We start from the raw sequence: 6,327 nt of genomic DNA, 5'->3' as shown, positions 1-6,327 counted from the left end.
CAGCCATCTCCAGGAAAGCAGGGCTCCATCACACATAACGGTTACTTGGGAAGACAAACACCATCACTCCAAACGTCCCCCCCTTCCTTCTTCCCCCAGCTTTATATGCTGAGCATGACATCATATGGTGTGGAATATCCCCTTGGTCAGTTGGGATCAGCTGTCCCGGCTATGTTCCCTCCCAACTTCTTGTGCACCCCCAGCCTACTTGCTGGTGGGGTGGTGTGAGAAGCAGAAAAGGCCTTGACTCTGTGTAAGCACTGCTCAGCAGTAACTAGAACATACCTGTGTTATCAACACTGTTTCCAGCACAAATCCAAAACATGGCCCCGTACTAGCTACTGTGAAGAAAATTAACTCTATCCCAGCCAAAACCAGTGCATGTTGACATCTAAAGTAGCTAAGAACCTAACTCTTAAAGATCATGCTTTGTCTCAAAAGCATGTTCTCTGGCTGTGACTTTTGCCTGATCATGCTAGCAGCAAAGAAACCGAAGAGGATGTTTGGACCACGGATCGTAACAGCCTTCCCTTCTACGTATTTCCTTGAGTTGTCAGATATCTCTGTCTTATACAAACAGTCTGTTTTGCCTGTGTCTGAAGTTTTTGGAAATTTGGGTATGGACAACCCAGGTAAGAAGCAAGAAAGCATCAAAGCTTAGTCGTTATAGTGATATGACCAGACCTGCCTCCTCTTTCACCGCATCTTGAATTGTAAGAGAGAAAAACATTTTGAGTATCCATAGAAGCCCTTAGATGATAAGAACATTTTCCTCAACCTTGTTTTCTTCATTTACAAATGCGTGGCATCTCTGCCTTGTTTGTCCCATTTGGTCTTACTAAGGCTCCCCACAATCATGGACTGCTTCCTTCATGTCCCACTGCTTGCCCTTTGAGAAATCCAGTAACAGCTCATATTCTTTCTTTGCACACATAGAGTTAAATAGCTGTGTCTTTTTTGCATTGACAACTTATTGATCAAGAAAATGTCAAAACAGAGAGCAAGATATGACATTTTAGTATAACAAAATTCAATAGTCCTTTTTGTGATATTTCCCTGAGCTATGGAATACTAATACGGAATGGAGGTGGAGGGCAGAAACTGAGATATGGCAGCAGAGTATAACAAATACACAGGAAGAGCTTAGTTTTGCTAAAATTCATTTATTATATCTGCAGTCATTCTAAACAAAGTCACCTAAGGAGCAAAATTGACACCAACACCATAGCTGCTCATTATGAATCCAAAAATTATTCTGACCTGAGACTTAGGTTTGTTCCAAAAGTCTGAGACTGGCAATCCTGAAAGTGGTAGTATTATATGGCCTTTTAAAAATTACTTCTTTTTTAATGGCAGAGAAATTTGAAACACCTTTGAATTCAACTTCTTACTCCAGTTTGACATAGAAAGCATGCGACCAAATATCAGCTGCCCTGCTCTTGAGTGGCATTCGGTGACACAAAGACAAGAGGAGAACTTGCCTGCAGGTCTAGCCAGGCATCTGCAGAGCTGGCTGAGGCACAGAACCCTGCCGCCTCCGGGTACTGCCAGTTCAGCGGCTCTGCGGATTACATTTGGATAGTTAAGGATGTCCCCCACTGAACCTCTTAAAGTTGGAGTTGTCCAGCTAATTAGTTCTGATGAGGGCCTCCAGGCTCTGTTCTAATGTATTAAAAGTCAGAAAAGATCCTCCCAGCTTTTGTCCCATTGCCTTATTTTAACCTAGATGCTTTAAGCATAGATAGTTCCAAGGAAAACTCTGGGCTGAGTGGTACATCATTCTCTGCAGAGCTTTCTAAACAAAATCTCCACATTTGCAAATTGCAGAGACTGCTTGCTCATTTTTGATTTCTTCATTCCCACTGGCAATACTGAATTTGTTAGGTTAAATGAAAAGCCTTATTTTTTTGTAGTGGCTTATTTTTTCCAAGTTATTTGTGTAACGGGGACTATGATTTCTTTCAAACCTGCAGCAACACATTTATTTGTTTATATATATTGTTGTGACTGAATATAAATGTGTATTAATTAATTTAACTGCATTTAAATCCTGCATGCCTGTTGAAATATTTGTTTAAAGAGAAGTGAAGAAAATTCAGTGGTCATTCAAATTAGAAATGTTATTTATTCATCATCCGAGTAGCAATTAACAGGGTTAGGAGCTGAGAACAAAGGTAGTCTATTACCATAATGAAATTAAAACGACCTTGTTCATTTTGGTGATACCACACCTGAAGGTACATGCAAGATGCTACATTTTGAAACTAGTTGTGCTGGACAATATGTAATCCGTCTTTTTGGTAACTATTCTTGAATGTAGAAAGTCACACTTCTTGCTAGAATGTGTTATGCTGGTTCAAAGTTTCACACTGCTATCATATCTTTGTTTCCTTAAGTTCACAAATATTATCAAATCAGGCTGAATATGTCCTGAATGATCAACTATAACACGAATTATTGTTTTATTGCATTGTGGAGAGTGTATGTAAACACAGTGTGTCCGCAGTGCAATGTAACTGTAATTTGTGTTACAACCATTTTCTCTGAGGTATTTCAATTTCACAAATTATTTTACATTAAAAGTCACATTCCTAGTAGGAATAAGCATGAACACTGTTCTATTATTTTTCTCTTTCACGTGATGATTTTGCCACTGGAACTCTGTTTTCAAATTGTGTGCTATTACAAAAATGTTACAATGAAAACTCTTCGATTTGGTGCTCTATCCACCAAAGCTTCTCTTCCCTTAGCATCCTCTGAGTTTCACCTCTCCAACATCTCCTCTTGTATCAAAAAGGTAAGATATAAATTAAGCTAGTCCAAATCATTCTAGAACATATCAGCTCTGAGATATGGTTTCTCCCATTCCATTTCTTCTCTCTCTTTTCTGAGTTTTACATTTTGAAATGTATAGCTCATCACAAAGATTTGAATATTGCCATCAAGCACTTAATTTTTTCTGCGGACACACATTGGCCACTCACGTATCAGATCCAGATATTTCAATATAAAAGCGTATCCCATTCTTAAAATCATGAGACAACTGTTACTTAGAACATTTTTTTGAAATTTGGAAAGGAAGAATCATTAAACCAATTTTATAGAAAGGGAAGAAGGAAGTGTTGGTGCTGTATGAGCAACAGTATAGCCAGCAGGTTGAGCGGAGTGATCATTCCTCGCTGTTGAACTTGTGTGAGATGGCAATATTTTGCTTTTGGGCTCCCTAGAACAAGAAAAATACTGACCACTGGAGCAAGTCCAGTGGAGAGCTGCCAAGATGGTTGGGGGCTGGCAAGGAGAGGCTGAGAGAGCTGGGTTTGTTCAGCTGTGAGGTGAGAAGGTGAAAGGGAGACCTTAGAATCATAGAATCATAGAATCATTAAGGTTGGAAAAGACCTCTAAGATCATCGAGTCCAACCGTCGACCCAACACCACCATGCCCACTAAACCATGTCCCTAAGTGCTGCATCTACACATCTTTTAAATACTTCCAGGGATGGCGACTCAACCGCTTCCCTGGGCAGCCTGTTCCAATGTTTAACCACTCTTTCAGTAAAGAAATTTTTCCTTGTTGCTTCCTACAACTACTTAATGGTAAGGTGTAGGGGAGGTGGACCCAGACTTCTCAGAAGAGCATGGCTACAGGACAGGAGGCAATAGCCACGGGTTGGAACAAGGGGAATTCTGACTAGATATTAGAAAAAAAGAATTCACCATGAGGGTGATTAAACACTGGCATGGATTATCCAGAGAGGCTGAGAAATCTTCATCGTTGGAGATGCTCAAAACTCAATGGGGCAAGGCCCAGGGCTCTCTGAGAGAGTTGACCCTGCTCTGACTGGGCTTTGTACCAGATGACCTCCAGGGTCCTTTCCAACTTCAGTTGTTCTGTGATTCTGTGTAGTGACTTAGCCAAGGCTAAGCTAATCCTATAAGCTTTTCTTTACTGGCTTATCTGCCCTATCTTTTTTGGTTTTGTTTTTGTTTTTACAGTCTAGTCAAAATAGCATGCCTAAAATTTATACACAGCTCTTGTGCTTTTTTCCAGCCTGAAATTCAAGCTTCTTGTCTTCATTGTTAAACGTCTCCGAGGTCTTATCCTGTTTATATCATTGTCTCTGTCAAGAATTAATGCGGTCCGGTTCTCTCTGACCTAATCCACTAGATTTATCCCACATAAAGTACAACAGAAAAAATTAAAATCTCTCCGTTCAAGGGAACGAAGAACTGTTTCTTTTATTTCAGAGAAAGCCTTTGATCTGATGAACTGAACTCTTTGAAAAAGTTTGCATAGGGCAAAAACTTCCAAACATGATTGGAATAGTTGTGGTTTATTGCAAATGAATGAGTCACCATGAAGAAATGGCAACAGAGAGACCCACAGAACTTGGTTTTGCCACTGGTGTTAACAACACAAGGAACCAACTATGGTAGTAATAGAATAGGAGTATTTTCTATATGAATATCACAATGAATGAATATTCAATGAATATTCACATGAATGTCACTGAGCCATAGGCGACCTTTTCTAAAAATCAAGAATATCCAAAATTAGTAAAATGTAAAATGTAAGATTCATTGTGATAAATTCACAATATTGTGTATAATAACAAAATACCATAGAACATATTATGCAGACTGGAGTTACAGCTGAGTGGCAGAAGGGAATAAAGGACTAGGGGATTAGAGTGAATAAGGAAGAAAATAAAATTGCCTGTGCAGCAAAACGGGTTCTTCAGATACTGTATGGCTTCCTGGAAACTAGTGCAGTAAAGAATATAGGCTAAGGGAGAGCAGCTTGAGTGTGTGTGTTTCAGACAGACATATCTTAGCAACCATGATTTTTAGGGGAGAAACATTAGACTGAATCAAAGGAGCAGTGAGTTTTGAGTATTTAAAAGACTTTTTTTGTGACAGAAGTTTTAAATCACTTGTTTCAAAAAGCTAGACCATAGTGGGTAAGTTTGTGAAGGACTAAATCGGTAAAAAAAGTGTTTTGTTAAAATGTTGTCTTCCAAAACATGCTGCTAAAGGTAGGATGGGCAAACCTATTAACAACTGAGCGAACACATCCAAGGTCACGTTTCAAGGGACAGCAAATTTGCTCCCTTGCCTGTTAATCTTGCTGTGTTGCTAGGACCTGGGAAGACACTTAGCCCCTCTGAGTATATTCTATGGGGAATATTGCTTATCTGACTCAACCACTTCCCTGGGCAGCCTGTTCTAATGTTTAACCACTCTTTCAGTGAAGAAATTTTTCCTCACATCCAATCTAAACCTCCCCTGGCGCAACTTGAGGCCATTTCCTCGTCTTGCTGTGTTGCTAGGACCTGGGAAGACACTTAGCCCCTCTGAGTATATTCTATGGGGAATATTGCTTATCTAACAGACACTAGAGTTGTTTATCCAAGTGAAAGTGAAAATTTGTGAGGTAGCTAGATTTAAGTGTAAGAATAACAACACCCAGAATGATTCTTATAAAATTGCTGTTTATAGTGCAATAAAGCTTGCATATAAATGTAATAATTTTATATAAGGAACCTGGTTTTGTTTTGTTTTCTTGAAGATCATTACATTAAAAGTATTTTATGTGAAAAAAAGAGTAGGGGAATGATCAATCATACAGTTAGTGGAGGGAAAGTAGACCGACAGTGTCTTTACTTACGTGATTTAATGTCCAGCTTTCCTGCTGCTGTTAAACGTGATAGTGGAATTTCAAATATCAATTAATTACTCAGCATCTAAAGTATGTGCAAGTAGAGTATATTTTAGTAAGCTATTTTTTAGTGGTGAATTCAATATCTACCCTATATACAGATATCCAGGCTCAAAACTTTTCAACTACATTTTATTTCTTTGCAAGAGATTGTGGGGAGAAGAAGAGAGGGCAGTTCAATAAGACATTATCTACCATTTCATATCTGTCCAGGATTTGCTTTCTTGAACCTCATAAAGATACTGCTTCCAGTCTTTTGAAAATTACCACCTCCCAAATTCGAGGATTGTCGGGGGATTTATTGAAACCATTCTGGCATGCCGTTGTTCACAAACCTGCAATGGCTTTCATAATGAAATGTATCTTTTTATGCTATAGTGTGTCTCCTCCCACCCTGTGATTTTGCAATGGGGGAATACTTCAGGGCAAATAATCTGGCAGATCTCAAGAAGGAGGTCAGTGTCTGGATAGCATTATGTTTTAGATGCTTTTCTGTTGCAATAGTTTTGCACTTTTTCAGATCTGATCACAGGTCCCCAGTACATAACAGCCCTTTGAAAAAGCTTGCAATTAGAAAGAAATATGTCCAGGACACGGTCAGGAAGTCTCTT

Source organism: Pygoscelis adeliae, unplaced genomic scaffold, assembly GCF_000699105.1.
Source record: "Pygoscelis adeliae isolate BGI_AS28 unplaced genomic scaffold, ASM69910v1 Scaffold32, whole genome shotgun sequence".
NCBI classification, from domain to species: Eukaryota; Metazoa; Chordata; class Aves; order Sphenisciformes; family Spheniscidae; genus Pygoscelis; species Pygoscelis adeliae.
Note: the sequence above shows the minus strand (reverse complement) of the source record.